Below are 19,146 nucleotides of genomic sequence, written 5' to 3' on the forward strand. Positions count from 1 at the left end.
ATGGCCATCTACAAAGAGAGAGGTCTGGAGCAGATCCTCAAAAAGAACCAGCACTATTGACACTGTGACTTTGGACTTCAAGCCTTCAAAACTGTGAGATGATAAAATTCTCTTGTTGAAGCCACTCAGTTTGTGACCACAGACTTTACCCACTAAGACATTCATGGTTCATTCATTTGTTAACTGAATCAGTGGCTGCCACACACTTATTCAGTACTAAAAAGTAGCAGAAGGCAATTGAAGGAGTATCAAGATAATTGGATCTTCCTCTAAGAGACTCCTAGCCTAGTAGGGGTGATAAAAACATTATCTAAGTTAATATAACAAATGTAGAAAGAGATAAAGGCTCTGTGAAAGTTCTTGGGGCCCCCTGAAAGTAGATGGAGGATTTAAAAGGATAATAGTTCTCTAGACCCTGCTGTAAGAGCTCATTATGATGAGGCTGAATAAGCTCTTAGAAGTAAAAGAGTACAATTTGCTACTTGTTTTAGTGGACAATATGTGAATTAGTAGTGCTACCGCTTCCTCCCTGCCTCAGTCTCCCATTTCTTTTCTGTGAGACCCGCATTGTCTCCATCCTCTACCCCTTGGGTGCAGCTGGTGACAAATGTCAGTGATCCTGCTCAGGGCACAACCTGCTGCTGGTTTTCAGTTCAGCTCAGAGGCTCAGTCGTGTCCTATTCTTTGCATCCCCACGGACTGCAGCATGCCAAGCTTCCCTGTCCATCACCAACTCCTGGAGCTGGCTCAAACTCACGTCCATTGAGTCAGTGATGCCATCCAACCATCTCATCCTCTGTCGTCCCCTTCTCCTCCTGCCTTCAATGTTTCCCAGCATCAAGGTCTTTTCTAGTGAGTCAGTTCTTCTCATCAGGTGATCAGAGTATTGAAGTTTCAGCTTCAGTATCAGTCCTTTCAATGAATACTCAAGACTGATTTCCTTAAGGATTGACTGGTTGGATCTCCTTGCAGTCCAAGGGACTCTCAAGAGTCTTCTCCAACACTGCAGTTCAAAAGTATCAATTCTTCAGGGCTCAGCTGCTGGTGGGTCCGCACCAATAGCACTTATCCTTAGCAAGACCCCAAAAGTCAGTTGGAATCTTCACACATCAGCCAGTGAGGAGCATGAGCACTGCAAGAAGCCCAGGTATAACCAAGGCTAACTTTGTCAGATTTCCCTGCATCCCAGAGCCTCCTTTAAGCCTACTTTGTTGTCCATCTCCTCCAAGGTTGTTTCATCAAAATCAAGATCTTCTCCATAATTTCACTTACTTCTAGGACCAACTTCTTAGAATTAGCACCTAATTATCATTGGCTCAACTATTGGTTTCATTTAAAAAGATAATTCACTTTCTTATCAGAGTGTGAAAGTTTACAGTCTGACACTCATTTGCATTTTCCCCTCAAATTCCCAGACACAATCACAAATAATAATGTCACTTGCTTAATTAAAGTCTTGCACCCAGTTCAGCCTCATTGTGGGCAGAGACCATGTCTTGCATGGTCTATGTATATTCCTAGCAGGAAGCCCATAGAGCAGGTTGCTGTTGCATGTTGAATGGTTGAAATATTTTTATGAACCAAGCATTTTTAATGTGAAAAGTTTCTCATTGTTAATAAATTAGTTTTATAGACAACAAAAGGACTATGCTATTTAAGAGGATGGAAAAATGACTTCCTGCCAAAATGATCATGAAAAGCTTTGTGGAGGAGGCAGCATGTGAGTAGAATCCTTAAGGATGAAGAGACTCCATATATGTGCAACTGGGAGGAACAAATGATACAGAACAATAAAAGCAAGGCCTGGAAGGCAAGAATGCATGAAAGATAATTATAATACATAAAATCGGAATGGTCAATTGTTGGCCAAATTGGGAAGGAACTTTCTATTTATTTAAGTTTTCTACAAGTAGTAAGGAATTATTGAAAGATTTTGAGAAAGGGATTGATAAGTTCAAAACCTTTATCAGGCAAATTAATTTGACAGTAATGCTTGAGATTGATTGAGTGGAGAAAAATTGGAGGAAAAGAAAACAAGTATGACAGAAGGATGTTTCTATGTCTCTATGTTTATATAGTTTTTTATACAGATGCTATGACTATTGTGCAGTATTGACATATTCATCTGTCAGACTAGAGAAAGCTGACTATCATAGCATCAGAAACAGGTTTTCGTAATTCATGTATTTTACATTTATTTCCCTTCTGTTTAGTAATTTTTAAAGCCTTTGAAAATTTCCATCGTGCATTAATGTGCAACTTTCACCCACTCTTACAGTGAGAGTGGTGCTGAAGGATGTGTCAATCAAAGAACAGAGAGTTGAGTTCTCTTGGTCTAGTTTGGTGGTTTTCAACCTTAACTTCACATTAGAATTTCAGCTACAGACCTTTTTAAAGTCCTCAGATTAATTAGGCTAGAGTCTCTTGAGGGCAGAAGCTAGGATTCAGCATTTTCTAAAGCTCTCCAGTAATTCCAACACAACCCAAGTTGGGAAACATTAGTCTAGAATCTCCCTTCTCCTCTGGAAAGTCTCCATCAAGAGGTAAACCTTGGGGACTTCCCTGGTGGTCCAGTGGTTAAGAATTCGCCTTGCAATGCAGGGGATTCAGGTTCCATCCCTGACCAGGGAACTAAGATCCCACACCCTGCAGAGCAATTAAGCCGACTTGCCACAATTAAAGGGCCCATGCACCACAACGAAAGACACACATGATGCAAGGAAGATTCTGGGAGCCGCAACTAAGACCAAAAGCAGTCCAACAAATCAATCAATCAATAAATGAATAATTTTTTTTTTTAAAAAAGAGGTAAATCTTGGAGGTCTGCTTTTGCTTTATAAATATCCATGATATTTTCTCTATGGCTAAAGGTCTGTTGCTTCCATGAGAGAAGAAATGTGGACCTGAATTAGGGTAACAATAAGAATGACAGAAGATGGCATGAGTGGTATCACAGAGGAAGGACTAACCACCAAAAAGAATTGGATTCAAGGGTGGGGAAAGGAAAGAGGTGAATCAAAGTTTGTGGTGAGCCTTAGAGTCTGTATCACTAGGTCTAAAATAAGAAGTGGGATGATGAACAGGATTTGTAGGAAAAAGATGAGCTCAGCATTGAAGAAATTCGGTTAGAGGTGTCAGCAGGACATTAGGTGGCGATGTCACAAGAATTAGATATCTACGGATGAAGCTTTGGAAAGAAGCCGTATTTGCGGAAATAGATTTGGGAATTAGACACATAGAGGTTAGGAGAAGACACAGCCCTGGATGAACTACTAAGGGGAAGGCCCTAGAAAGAGAAGAGAGAGAAGCCAAGGACAAGTCCTAGTCATATTTCATCACCCAAACCCACAAAGATCATCACTTCTATTTATATGGTTTTCAGTCCTTTGTACTATGTCAGAGCATTTCTCTCATCTCATTGATCTAATAATTGTCTCCCAGCTCCACGTTCAACTTTGTCAAGGGCAAGGCCATGAGCAATTAATCTTTACATTCACCAGTGTTGAACCAATGCCCAACACATAGCCAGTCACAAATGCAAAAGTGAATTAATAGAAACTATGCAGCCCCTGGCAGGAGCCACAGAAAAATAATACAGTCCTATCCCTGTAGTGACCCGGCCTGTCACCATCATGCCACATTCTCTCACTAGCCTTTGCTCCAGTCACTCACTGTTCATTGTAATAAATAACATTAAGCCGGGGATCTATCCAGTACTTATGAGGCACATGTTACTGTGCTGGGCAAAATGAATAAAGCATCTTTTTTTTAAAAAAGACTTGGCTTCTGACTTCAAGGAGCTTATGAGCAAGCGTGGGAACAAAGTCACCCCCTCTGTAATGCCTTCCCTGATACTGCCAGGTAGACTGACGCACACCCTCCTTCACTCCCTTAAGACTTGGCACATGTTAATACGATAGCTTAACACACTTTCTTCTGATATATTTTTCTCCTTTACTGCAGATGAAACACTACTCAAGAGAAATATTTTTCTAATTTATCCAACTTCAATGTCTAATACACCTACATTGGACTACCTTCTATTTCTCAATCTGCTGTTGTCTCTTCTGCTCCAGGGTATTTGCACATGCTATTTCCTCTGTCTTGAATATTAATTCTCGATTTCATCTAGTGTTAATCTATTTTATTTTAAAATGGTCAGCTTAGGTGTCACTTCCTCCAAGAAGCCATCCCAGATTCCAGGTTAACTGTGGGTTAACTGACTCTCCAAAATGATCCATGACCCAGAGTTCGTGTCTATGCCAACCGTAGTATATTGTATATAGTATATTTATACAACCTTGCACCCATTCACATTGTGTCATAAGCTGCTTTACGATGATTATGTCTTAGTTTACATTATGTCCCCAGAAGCTAATTTAATGTCTGTAATATATTCAACTCCCCAAAGGAGTTGAATGAATGAATGAACCCACATAGTAGGCATTTAATAGGTTGCTGAATAAAGTGAATGTACAGATATGAAACAATTAAAAAGTTTAACTTGAGAAGAACATGTGACAATGTGAATGTGAGAGATGGATATACTGTGGAATACAGATCAAGAGTACAACAGGAGTCCAGAAATAAGGCTGATCAATGAAAATCAATAGCAACCAATTGTATATAGCATTCTGAATGACCTCAATAGCAGATAATAATAATTTAGTCCACCTTCTATACTTTTGATATATTTTATTGTTATTGCAATGAACAATGTTTTTCTTTTCCAAGGCAACGTTTAATAAATCTAATGATCAAACTCCTGAGCAATCAATAAAAAGTTATTCATAAGTAAGCAAACTTTTGGTAATTTTAAGCAGATTTTTAAACATATACTGAACTTAGAAGGTATGCACAATTTGTATAAATGCTTTTGTGAGTTCCATTAATTCATAAAATTCCACTAATTTTGTGAGTTTAGAATATATGATGTGTTTAATAATAATATGTGTTACAGAAATTCTATGTTTAATTTTAAAATGTTAAGCAAATAAATCCTCCAAAATAAGTGTAATTTATCCTGTCATTATCTATTTGTACTTACCATTGTCAAACTTTACAGATCAATGATTATTATAGTATTAATGTGTCAGGTAATGATTTCTTTATTCATTGCTCCAAAATCATCATCTGGAAAGCACAGCAGATTGACTCTAATCAACCATACATAACTCTGAGTTAGAGATATTGATAAGTGAATGGATAGATGACGAAGAAGAGACAGACAAACGAAGGAATAATTCATTAACTGCTTCCTATGGGTGAAATATTATATAATGTGCTTTGTTCATACAAGCTAATTTACTCTCCATTGCCGTGCGAGAACGGAACATTGTTATTCACTCATCATTAATTAGAATACTGGGCTCAGAGAGATTAATTAAGTTACTAAAGATTGTTAAACAAAGAGGTAGCTGAACCAGGTTTGAACCCACATTTCCTGATTCCAGAACTTTGGAACATTCCGTGCTGTGGTGCTACATTGTCTTTTACGACCAAAAATCGATTATGGTTGAGATCTGCTCACATTCTCTTACCCTGAACTCTGCTGTTCTTATCAAAGAAGTGATAGGGTTGCAGACTCACCCAGGCCCTGAAACTTGCAATCCAGCCTCAACATTAATCTTTAACTATCTGAACCAAGCAGCCTCAGACGGGCTGTTGACCCTGCTATCTCGAGCAACCATGTAAGGGATGCCGTATCCAAATAAGAATTGTCCTTGGGGAGAGACTACCACTGATCCATTCCAGTCACCAAGAAGGTGAATGGATGGGACAGTTGAATCACTTCAATTCAGATTGCTCCTCTCATTGTTATCTTAGTGGATTCTCTAACTCAGTATTTAAAAAGCATAACAAAGGGTTCATTGAGAGCTATCACCACCCCCTCTCTTCTTCCACACATAATTATATAATTTTTATACATACATATACATTATATATACATATCCACATTTACATATATGTGTAAAATTATATAAGGTTACATGGAAACTGAAACCCAAGTGCTTATATGTACTCAACTATACACCTGGATTTTGCATGCAGCAAGGACATGGATTTTTGGTTTTGTTTGCTAGTTTGGAAATCTGTGAATCTGGCATAAATTTAGAACTAAAGGAACTATCTTCAAATGAGTAAGTAAGTGTTAGTCACTCATTTGTGTCCAACTCTGCAACTCCATGGGCTGTAGCCCACCAGGCTCCCCTGTCCATGGAATTCTTCAAACAAGAATACTAGAGTGGGTTGACATTCCCTTCTCCAGGGGATCTTCCTGACCCAAGGAGCGAACCTGGATCTCCTGCACTACAGGCAGACTCTTTACCATCTCAGCCACCAGTGAAAGTGAAAATTGCTCAGTCGTGTCCGACTCTTTGCAATCCCCTGGACTATACAGTCCATGGAATTCTCCAGGCCAGAATACTAGAGTGGGTAGCCCTTCCCTTCTCCAGGCGATCTTCCTCAACCACCAGGGAAGCCCATAAATTTATAACTAAAGGAACCATCTTTAAATGAATAAGCGACGCCCAATTCTTCCCAGGTGTTGCTAGTGGTAAAGAACCCACCTGCAAATACAGGAGATGTAAGAGACACGGGTTCAATCCGTGGGTTGGGAAGATCCCCTGGAGGAGGGCATGGCAACCCACTCCAGTTCTTGCCTGGAGAATCCTATGGACAGAGGAGCCTGGAGGGCTACAGTCCAGAGGGTTACAAAGAGTTGGACACAACTGAAGCAACTTAGCATGCATGCACTCACTACAAAAGATTTTGTAAATCTCCATTGCTTTGGACAGAAAAAGAACAACTTCCATACTTAACGTTATGAGGATATTTTCCTCCTCTTCTGAGAAGACCATCTCTTCATGGTCCCTACAGCTGTGCTATGATCAGTCACCTTGGCCACAGCTGTTTTAAAACACTCTCCTTGTCCCCCTGGAAAGACTTCTTTTTGACTATTACTTGCTTCCATGTGGCTTAAAGCCATACTGCAGATGATTCCCATTTTGGATACAGTGAGAAATGTCTTTAACTTGTAACAGCAACAAAAAGATGCTTTCTATAACATTGAAATAGAGAAAGTTGTCCTTCTGAATCTTTAGCATAGGGAGGTTGTTGGGTATAAGAGATCCAATGGGCTTGCTCTGTGTGGTCACAATCAGAAAATATACCAAAGGTACTGGAGCAAATGAGAGTCCACCACAGACAAGCAAGGTGGTGAGCAGTCATGGAGCCTCTGTGCTTCATGAATAATGGATGATTCGGTCACAGCTGGCTAAGGGTGCCAGTCCGACTCTTGTGGCAAAATCGCTGATTGTAACCTTTTTTTTTTTTTTTTTTTTTTAACAACTAAGTTAACAGAGCAAAGAGAAATGTCAGTGGGTGTGTGACTTGCCATTAAGTGAAATCTCTTTCTGCTGAGAAAGAACCTTGTCATTTTAGTAAAAAGAAATATTTCCAGAAGGTCATTTTAGATATACAGTAGTACTCTTTTGACATGAAATACCATACACAGAGGAGGCCCACTGGGAAGAAAGGAGCACAGGGTTTTGAGATAGAGGAGCTGAGTTCAAATCCTGGATTCACCACTTACTTGCTATATAACCCGGTACAGTCATCTAGCCTTGCTCAGCCTCATTTGCTTCATAAATAAAATGGAGATGGTAACCACTTCTTAGAAGGGCTGTTGTAAGTATTAAATGGAAAACAGTATTTCTTCTATAGAACATATTTGTTATTTTGGAAAATACTAACACCTCCCTCTAACTCCATATGTGATCCAATACAGTAAAAATCAAGAGACAAAAGACAGATCAACCACATTCTAGCGACTGTCCTCATGACCCAAAGTCTGTATATCAAGCAATCATTAAACACAGAACTTCGCTAAGGCTTAGTGCCCTGGCTTGTAAACCAAGGGTAACAATAATAATGTCTGCTGTTCCTACTTCACAGAGTTATGTTAAAGCTCAGATCAGATAATGATGGTGAACACTCTGGAAAGAAATAAACAACTTCATGCACTCTTATTTTATTTTTTCCTTTGGTCGTCCCTGGTAGGTATGGAGAAAGACCACACAAGTCCAAACACCGTAGCTCATATTCATCTTTTTTGTTTATGTTCCTCAGTATCTTGGGGTTTCTCTGCCCTAAGACAACTGAATATAAGAGATTTTCAGCCCTAAGAAGACCTCTTTGGAAGGGTATAAATTCAAGCATACTGGGCAGTCTGACCACTTATGGTTGTTTGGTTCTAAAAAAGACCATTCCAGTTTGGACTGAAGAGTAGAAAATGAAGGAATCAGCCAAATAACATCCAAATAATATTACAGAGCATTTTAATATCCATCTCCTCCACATGCCTTTGGAAAAGGTTTGTTTATTATTAGCATTTTACAGATGAAAGAAGCAAGGTTCGGAAAGTTTTACAGCTGTCTCCAAGTCATGGAGTTCTTAAGTCATAGTACTAAGAAAGTTCATTACAAATCCTAGGTTTTATCCCCAAAGCACACTTTTTCTTATTCCACAAGGAGAATAGACATGATAGGAGCATCTATAAGGAACTTTGTGGTACCATAAAGATGAGGACTATATGCAGGGTAGGGAGTTGGGAAAGAATTTATAGCATAGACAGGCCCCGGAGATGGAGTTGAATTGGGCTCAGCCTGGCCTAGTGCTTCCTGTGGATGGATGCAGGAGTCAGGGTGAGTAATCCACCAGAGGCAAAGCCTTCCTTTCATCTAGCTCTGTTTTGATTGCTTGGGAGCTCACTTACTAAGCTGTGTCCCACTCTTTGTGACCCCACGGACTGTAGCCCACCAGGCTCCTTTGTCCATAGGATTTCCCAGGCAGGTATACTGGAGAGGATTGCCATTTCCTTCTCCAGGGGGTCTTCCCAACCCAGGAATCGAACCTGCATCTCCTGCATTGGCAGGTGGGTTCTTTACCAATGAGCCACCTGCGGTACATTCTGTCTTTCTCCCTACAGCAGTCATGCCTTGTTCTATGACTGTTCCATGAGCTATTCCCCAATTTCACAGACCAATTATTACTCTTGGAGCCACGGAGCCATAGTCTGCCCAATTTCACAGACCAACTATTACCCTTAGAGAAACAAAATATACCAGACATGAAGTGGGAATTATACAGGGAGTGGAAAGATCATGAGCTCTCTGAAAGGAAGCTTTTTCAAATCACTCCTTTGGACAGATTTGGATCAGAAAAATAAACATTTTGCAAGGTTAAGAAATTCACAATTCAAGGTTAGTGTTTTATTATGTCTTTGTCAACCAAATGTCTCCATGCTTCATTAACCCATGGACTCAAATTTAGACCCATATTTTGCTAGCTTAGTTACTTCCCCTTTTCTAAGTTCATGACCTTATTTTACTCTTGGAGGTCTCTCTCCTTGGTCTTTTGGCTCCCTCTGAGTCCCTGAGGTTGACTTCCATGCTGCCATGGGCCTCATACTTCAGGGGAGGCTGTATCTGGTATTCCTCTTGGACCATACATCCCCTGCTCCAGAGTCACTTTTCTTCTCTCGATGAGAAAATGCTTCTCACTCATTCACTCCTCTTCTCAAAGCGGATTCCACAGCAGCAGTGCTCAGTGAGTGGCAATCACTTTATTTTCTCTCCAGATGCAAGTGTCTTGCCCCGCAGTTGCTTAGACATTACAGCCATGGCACTGAAGCCAGCACCGAGATCTAGTCCCTCCAAACCTTGGGCTGAGTTACTGAATCCATCTTACTAGACCTTGATTCTGAGAAATGGAATATTTCCTGCCAAACAGGTAAGCACAGTACGTCGCAGTCACTGCAGCCACTCACTGACGGTGAGTTGGAGGGCCCTGAGGACACTCAGGGAAGAAAGAACACCTACCACACAGCAGTCCGGGACTGCAGCCACGCCCCACCGTGAGCCCGAAGGAGACTCAGGATGTGAAAACACAGGGTACTGGCCCCACACAGTTGAAGTGCATATCAAAGGAATGATTTCAGTGAGCCCAGACTCTTGCATCTTCCCATACATAAAAAACACTAAATTCCTCCACTTGTCATATCTGGTTTCTTTAATTAGCAGTAATCTTTTGATGTTCCCACCTACCTGTTCTTTGTTGCAAGACTCCTATATATCCTAACTCCTCCTCTCGCCTACTAGGAGCAGTTTCTCAGAGCTATCAAAAACATTTTCTCCTGGGCTGCAGTCCTCATTTTACCCCAAATAAAGCTTAACATGCAACTTTCAAGTTGTGTAAGTTGTTTTTTGATAATACACATAAGAGACTTTCCTCAGGAGACCCACAGTTTATCTTTGAAATTTAGTTTCTATTGTCTCTCCTAACTACTCCTTCTTCATTCTTCTCTGTGAGTAAAGTCCAACATGTATATTAAAGGAGTTCTTTCTCAGAAGGCTTCTAGCCCAACTCAAATGGGCTTTTAGAATAATCACCTGAGCTCTCTCCCCAGAAAACTATTTCCATTCCCACCCTAAACCAATGGAAAATCCAAATGTTGCCTATTATACTTCAGGAAGAACTTCAGAATTATAACAATTTATGACTTTCTTCAAGATTTATGACTCTCAGGAATTAGCCTCTATAACACAAGCTTTTACTAATCTTTTTTTCTCCTAACCACTAAAAGTACTAAAATTCAACAAATATTAACAAAGGCTTGTTTTGTGCCAATGACTGTATTAGGTATTTTCATGTATTTTTTCTTATTAAATATTCAGAATAACTCCATGTGGTAGGTATTATTATTATTGACATATACAGTTAAAAACCTTTATGCCCTAAGAGCTTAAGAAACTGGCCCCAAATCACTCAGGTTGTAAGACTTTTGATCTTTGTTATTTAAATGCAGTAATCTTCAAGGCCACTGCAGTGGCTTCCTCTAATGATCATACTTACAAATATTTTGTCTTGCATTTTTCTCTTTTCTGTTAATGGGGTCTTTTCTTATCAAGATATTATCAACTGAGGAGATCTAATCCTTCTTTCTCCTTGGAAGAAAAGTTATGACCAACCTAGACAGCATGTTAAAAAGCAGAGACATTACTTTGCCAACAAAGGTCCGTCTAGTCAAGGCTATGGTTTTTCCAGTAGTCATGTACGGATGTGAGAGTTGGACTATAAGGAAAGCTGAGCAGTGAAGAATTGATGCTTTTGAACTGTGGTGTTAGAGAAGACTGTTGAGAGTCTCTTGGACTGCAAGGAGATCCAACCAGTCCATCCTAAAGGAGATCAGTCCTGGGTGTTCATTGAAAGGACTGATGCTAAAGCTGAAACTCCAATACTTCAGCCACCTGATGCAAAGAGTTGACTCACTGGAAAAGACCCTGATGCTGGGAAAGATTGAGGGCAGGAGGAAAAGGGGATGATGGAGGATGAGATGGTTGGATGGCGTCACTGACTCAATGGACATGAGTTTGAGTAAAGTCCGGGAGTTGGTGATGGACAGGGGGGCCTGGCGTGCTGCAGTCCATGGGGTCACAAAGAGTCAGACACGACTGAGTGACTGAAATGAACTGAACTGAACTGAATCCTTCTTTGTGATCATGTATCAGTGCAAAACAAATTACCCCAGCACATAGCTAAAGACAGTAAATTTTATTATATCACACAGTTTTGTGAACAGAAATCCAGGCAGGACTCAACTGGGTAATTCTCAGTGTGATGACTATGTCACTTTGTCAGTGATATTTCCCTAGTGGATGGGCTGCTCTGGACTGTTCAAGAGCATTTGTTCACATGGCTATTCCTTGGCAGGAGTGGCTGGAAGGCTGGACTTCACTGGGACTGTCCACCAGGTCTCTTGCCTTGGGTGTTCCAGCATGATATTCTCAAGAAGCCAGTCTTCCCACATGGTATTTCAGGATTCTCAAAGAGGATGTTCTAAGAGGCAGGAAGCAGAAGCTACTAGTTTCATAAACTGGCAGATGTTCATTTATACCATATTTTGTTGTTCAAAACAATTGAAGAGTCTTCTTAGGTTCAAAGTGATGTGACAGAGACCCCACTTCTTAAAGGAAGAAGCACCAAAGAAATTATAGCCGTTTTTAATTTGCTATAGCTTCTTACAGATTTTCTAAATATATATTCAGTAAATATAAGTGGAAAGAGATAATGATTATATTTTAATAGTTAGCATTTTTACTGCCTCCAGATGGCCAAGCTTACTCTAAGGCAGATTTTCTCTACCTCAGCACTATTCGCATTTTGGACTGGACGATTCTTTGTTTTCGGTGGGGGAGGGAGGTGCTGTCTCATGAATTACAGAATGTTTAGCAGCATCCTTAGTCTCTTCCGAGTAGATGGCAATAGCACACTACCCAGTTGTAACTATCGAAAATGTCTCAACACATTGCCATATGTCCCCACGAGGACAAAATTGCCCCTAGTTAAGAAACACTTAAACACTAAGCACTGGGATACCGTATAGTGTATGTGCTAAATCATTTTAGTCATGTCTGACTCTTTGCCACCCCTATGGACTGTAGCCCACCAGGCTCCTCTGTCCATGGAATTCTCCAGGCAAGAATACTGGAGTGGGTTGCCGTGTCCACCTCCAGGAGATCTTTCCAGACCCCGGGATCAAACCTGCATCTTTCACGTTTCCCGCATTGACAGGTGAGTTCTTTACCATCAGCACCTCCTGGGAAGTCCCCGAGGGATACAGTATAGTATCACATCTAATCTCCAGCAGGGCATAAGGCAGATACTAGAACTATTTCCATTCTATTGAAGGATAAACGGAGGCCCAGAGAGTTAAATGATTATCTATAGTCACTTGGGAGGATTATCTAGATCTGTCTGACTGTAAGGCCTAAGTCCTTTCTACCATTACGTTAATTTCCACTTTCTATTTCAAAATGCCTCAAACCAGCTCAATATCATGGGCCAATTAACCAGTTCTCCAAAGTCAGGGGCAAAACCCCAATCGCCTGCCTCCACTGAGGACCAGCTGAGGCAGTCCGGGATCCTGGCGTGATCCTTGACCTGTTTTAGGACATCTCCAGCAGAGAAGGCATTGACTCACTCAAAATTAGCTGGCACCTCTGTTCCCTGCCCCGCTGTTTGCTGATGGGGGAATTCAAGCCTGATCTGGATCGGCGCCTGCCTCTGGGCTGCGTCCCAGGCCTTGCACTGGAGCACGGGCACACACACGCTCACCTGGTGTGCAGTCTATTTCAGAACACTCCTCAGCTGCAGCTGCTGCAGATGCCTGACAGATCCAGCGCACCCTGCATCCACCCTGGGCTAGAGATGCACCGTTTCTGGTGCAGGCTTGTCCTTGCAGCCCTCTTCTTTTCAGTCCTCTCACTCATTATGCCTTCTGCCTCCCCTCCCCTCCCACTGTCTCATTCTCACCCACCCCGCCACCCCTTCCCCCAAACTTATTACTTTTAGGAGAAGATGATTATGCAACCGGAAATTAACAAATGAAGGTAGAACAGAGCTGGGGACACAAAGAGGGGAGCCACGATCCTACTTGGAGGCCTGAGTGACTGCTCAGGGATGGCTTCAAGTGGAGGCAAACAGGCAGAAGTTTTCCAAGAAGCACGTGTGGGATTTTCCTGGTGGTCCAGTGGTTAAGGCTCCGTGCTTCCAATGCAGCAGCCATGGGTTTGATCCCTGGTCAGGGAACTAAGATTACACCTGCTGCATGGCCAAAAGAAAAGAATAAGCATGAAGACTTCCAAATAAGAGAGGACATTTTAGGCAGAAGGAATCTTTTTTTAAAATATTTATTTATTTATGTGGCTGCACTGGTTCTTCATTGCAGCACATGGGACCTTTAGTTGAGGTATGCAAACTCTTATTTGCAGCATGTGTGATCTGGGTCCCTGACCAAGGATCAAACCCAGGCCCCCTGCATTGGTAGTCTTAGCCACTGGACCACCAGGGAAGTCCCAAGCAGAAGGAATCTCATGTGAAAAGATGGAGATGCTCTAAATAATGCCATGTCTTAGAGCCACCCCAAAACTCTGGGATGATGAGAGCTTGAATTACGAAGAGGAAAGACCAGGGGTTGAAAATGGGGAGCTGGAATATTCTTTGTCTGTAAAGGAGCAGGACTTTAAGGAAAGGCATGAAAAGTAGGATTTGTACTTTACAAAGATTACCCCATCACCTCTGAGCTGCATGGTTTGGGGAGGGGATATAACCAAATACAAGGGACTGATGGAAACCCATTAGGAATGTGTTCAAACAATTTTCAGTGTAATCATTCAACAACCATTAATTTAGTACCTACCCTTGCTGCCAGACACTTGGCTAGACAGCCAACATGGAGTGGTGAACAAGGCTGACATTATCCACACACCTACTTGTGTCCTGTTCTGGTAAGGGTGACAAATGTTAAACAATAGGCACAATTAATCACATTATTAGAATGAAACGTTCTAGGAAGTTTACTGGCCTGTGAAAGTGGGCCACACTGGGTCCTGACACAGTCTGAGGGTGGCAGTCAGAGACGGGGGCAGTGGCTCTTTCATATTAGGTAGGTTAGTCCCCGGACAACCTTGCGAGTTATTAGTCATGATGCTACAGAAAGAAAGGCTTAGGGCAGGGAGTCAAAACTCTTCCTTGAGGCATGATTCCCAGATTCTGAGTAGCGACAGCAAGGGTGGAGAGCAGGGGGCAGGGGTGATTCCAAACGAGATGTCTTCATTCTGCCTGCTCATGCCAGGTATGTGAACTGGAGAACTCAGGTTTCATCCTAGAGTCTAAGGAATGTCTTCCTCCCTCTCTCCCTCCCTCTCTCCCTCCCTCTCTCCCTCCCTCCCTCTCTCTCTCTCATGCTCACTCCCTCTATCCAGGCTAAATTATTTTATTGAACTGTGTGGACAGAGCCAGCCAGCAGGGTGACATTGACTCAGAGATGGAAGCTTGCTGTCCCTTGCATCAGAAAAGCAGAGAGTGCCCATCTGGCAATTGGCAGCAGACGCGAAAGTAACTTATGCCGAAGATGACTCAGCTCTGGCCCTCTCAGCAAGGCTCAAACATCAGCTATTTTAAAAGAGACAAGAAGACCTCAAACGGATTCGATAGCAAGCTACTACTCACTAGGAAGCTGGTGGGCAGACAGTGCTGGCTCTTTTATGAGGACGATGGCAGGGTGCTTCCAGGGACGTGAGCATAGGGGCTGCCAATCCAGGCAAGTCTTTATGGCCGGGTTGAGTGTGGCATTTGTCTCGGTCACCTGCAAGCTGGTCTTGAGAGCAGGCTTGTGACTGGCTGACTCATTCTGCCTGGCCCTGAAACAGCTAGGTGAAGACAGCTTAGAGAGCGAGGGAGGGGTTCATATAAATGCAGAAACATCTTCCAAGCACTTCTGATGGAAGCTCTAGGGCCCAGTGGGAATGGCACAGGCCAGGAACCCCCTAGATGAACTGGGACGCTCAGTCCCACCCTCCGAAGCTGTGTGGCTGGAATGTCTCTGCACTCAGTGCCCCGTGACATGAACGAAGGGAGAGAAAGGTGGGCTGCAGTGTCATCGGCCTCTTCTGCAAACCAGGCTCTTCACTCATCTCCCCTGGTTTGACCCTCTGTTTCCCCATAGGAGACCACTGAACAGATGATGACAATGCGTCCCTCCCTAGGTGTCTGTGAGAATCAATGACATAATATAGATTAAGGGCTTAGCATCACAAATCTACAAAGTATGTATTGTCATGAGCATTATTACTATAAATACTGTTGTTGTTTAGTTGCTAAGTTGTGTCCAGCTCTTTTGCAACACCACGGACTCTAGCCCAACTTTGTAGAGGAAAAGCCTGAATCCAGGAGGCCACATAGCAGATGGTCTAATCCAGTTCTGCCTGACTTCAAAACCCCTCTTCTAAACCCTGTCAGAATAGTGCTACCCTGCCTCTTGCCTCGTGGAGGTTGGCTAAAACCCATGGGAAAGAGTCCAAGAGGGAAAAAAAGAATTTAGTCAAATGTTTCTTGAACAAATAATTTAATGAGAATTAAAATCATTAAGAAACTATTAGTAAATCAATTTCATATATTAATAATTAAAAACCATTTCATAAATATTTATCAAGGGCTATTTACGTGCTAGTCTTTGTGCTGCTACGGGAGATAAAAAGGAATTAGACATGAATTCTGCCTGCTTACCATGTATAGCCTAGCAAACATGCAGAAATTGCTCTAGTGACAGTAGGAGTAAATAATAATAATAATAATAAGATAATGCACTAGCCTAGGCTGATGTGCAGTACATTCCAGACACAATAATTGGCATCTTGCCAGCATCATCTCTTTAGCATTTTAAGCAATGTTCTGTGATAGGAATTATTATTTCTGTTTTACAGGGGAGAGAACAGAGATCAGAGAGGTTATACAATGTGACCGAGATCATATCATCTGGAAGTGGGACAGAACCGAGAGGCAAACCCAGGTCTGTCTGACCCAAATTCACCCGCCTAACCTTCATGCTGGACTTCCTCATTCTCTCTAACTCACCACTGTGAAAACAAACTGATTTGACTAAATGACTTTAATAAAAAAGCAGAATTATACCAATTAGCACTAACACCACCAAATAAAGATGTGTGAACTCTCTTTTGACCTTCCAGTTTCCCACTTTGGTACACACCAGGACTTTCTACTGCCCCCCTGTCCTCCTGAAGGGAGGAAAGCAAGTGAAGAAAAAGCAAATCCTACAGCATCGAGCCCAGTCACACTGCTCTTTACAGAAGCCTTTATATTTGCAATGCATTCAAGACTGTTTAGGGACAGCAGGTGAGCGCCTTCCTAAAGGCACAGGCCTCCATCCTGTCACTTTAAACAGCCCTTCTTTATACAGTAACGATAGCTTGATCCTTCTCCAAAAGCTATATTTGAATGACATTAATGAAAAAGAAAATAATCCTGTCATATCTGTCTCATTCTCTTCTTCTAAGTGGCTCCAAGATTTCCAAACCAGACACAGATAGGCTTGAAGTCGTGTGAAGCATATAATTGGGGGCCATAATAAGGGCAAGAAATTAAGTGTAGTTAATGGATTCTTCCCCTTCAAAAGCACACCAAGGAGACAGTTCTCAACAGAAGCATCACTGTCTTGCAAACTGTTGGCAGAGGGAGGAATGTAATTTTTCACTGGATTCAAGGTGTTTGTGGTGACTGACACGCTCTCCACACTCCATCATCACAAAGTCTCCCAGATCTGGCACAGCTGCTTACCAATTTCTCTCTCCCTCCTTCAGCTCATAGGCACTGTGCTTTAACTGCCCAGAGATCCCTGCATCACTCAACACACAAGACTCTATTCCATAAGCCCTATCCACAAATCACATCAAGGTCAAGTTCAAAGCCCAGCTCAGAATTCACCTTACTGATGAAGCTTCCCCTGACCACCCAGCCTGAGAAGATCAAGGATTAGTCTCCGTGCCCCCTGCCTCCCTCCGATATGGTCATTATCGCTGCATACCTGGGGTATGCCTTGGAACATCGTTCTTCCCCACTTAATTGACAGTCCTAGAGACTGGGCTTTAGTGAGATCATTTTTATGGCTCTGTTTTCTGGTGAAAAAGAAAAACAGCTCTCATTTAAGTAGGGGAGACAGTCAATGAATGAGAAAGCAAACACATAAGCAAGCAAAATATTATAGATTGTGATAACTTCTTGGCAGGAAGATAAATGGGTGATACAGAAGAGAATAGAGGGAAAAGGCAGCCTCTAAGCTTGGGCGATCAGAAAAGAGCTGTTAGAGGAAGTCAAATTTACGCTGTGATCTAAAGGAAAAGAAAGATTCAGGTCCACTATGAGCCAGGTCAAGGACAAGCCCATAGGAGCCCTAACGAATGCTGTGGCAAGAGCTCAGTACGTGTAGGGAGCTAGGGGGCCAGTGTGACGATGGGAAGTGGTAAGAAACAGGCAGACAGAAGCAAGACTAAATACAGAGTAGACACAAGGCCAGGCCAGACCAGGCTCTGCCTTGCAGGCCACAGAAAAGAGTTCCGGGTATTCTAAATGCAGTGGGAAGGTATTAAAATGTATTTAATGAAGGAGTGGGGCTTCTCTGGTGGCTCAGCAGCAAAGAATCTACCTGCCAATGCAGGAGATGCAGGTTTGATCCCTGGGTTGGGAAGATCCCCTGGAGAAGGGAATGGCAGCCCATTCCAATATTCTTGCCTGGGAAATCCAGTGGACAGTGGAGCCAGGCAGGCTATAGTCCATGGGGCTGCAAAAGAGTTGGACATGACTTAGCAACTAAACAATAACAACGAGAGAGTGACATTATTTGACTTGTGTTCTTTATTATTTATCTACTTATCTTTTTATTTTATTATTGGAGTATAATTTCTTTACAGCGCTGTGTTATTTTCTGCTGTACTACGCTGTGAATCAGCCCTATGGACATATCTACCCCTCCCTCTTGAGCCCCCCTGCCACCATTCCCCTCCCCTCAACCCCTCAGGTCATCACAGATCACCAAGCTGAGCCCCTGTGCTACTCAGCAGCTCCCACTGGCTATTTCACACCATTCTGTGTCTATGTCAACCCTGCTCTCCCAGTTCATCCCACCCTCCCACCCCCCATCCAGGTCCACATGTCCTGTGTCTACTTGACTTATGCTTTTTAAAAGCCCATTCCGACTTCTATACAGGAAGTAAATAGATTGAAGACCTAGGGGAACAAGAGTAGCAGTAGATAGTCCAGTTATAGGGGTTATTGCTCCATGACCAAACTCAGGGTCTCCTATGGGTGTGTATGTGCATAGTCACTCAGTTGTGACCGACTGGTTGCAACCCCATGGACTATAGCCCGCCAGGCTCCTCTGTCCATAGAATTTTCCAGACAAGAATACTAGACTGGGTTGCCATTTCCTACTTCAGGGGAATCTTCCTGACCCAAGGATCGAACCCAGATCTCTCATGTCTCCTGCATTGGCAGGTGGCTGCTTTACTGCTGCAACACCTGGGACACCCCCTGTTCTGGGCAGAGGCGCTCAATATAAAAGAGTGAATGAACGAATGGGTTAGATTACCCTGGGGCTTCCAGAAAACTTGTGGCCAGCCAGTGCTTTACCAGCCGGTTGTGATTAACATCTCTTCCTCCCCCCTAACACCTACAGCACCCGACTTATTCTGAAAAACGTTCATCAACCACATTCTAGAAATTCCTCACTCA

The sequence above is a fragment of the Cervus elaphus genome, chromosome 21, assembly GCF_910594005.1.
Source record: "Cervus elaphus chromosome 21, mCerEla1.1, whole genome shotgun sequence".
NCBI classification, from domain to species: domain Eukaryota; kingdom Metazoa; phylum Chordata; class Mammalia; order Artiodactyla; family Cervidae; genus Cervus; species Cervus elaphus.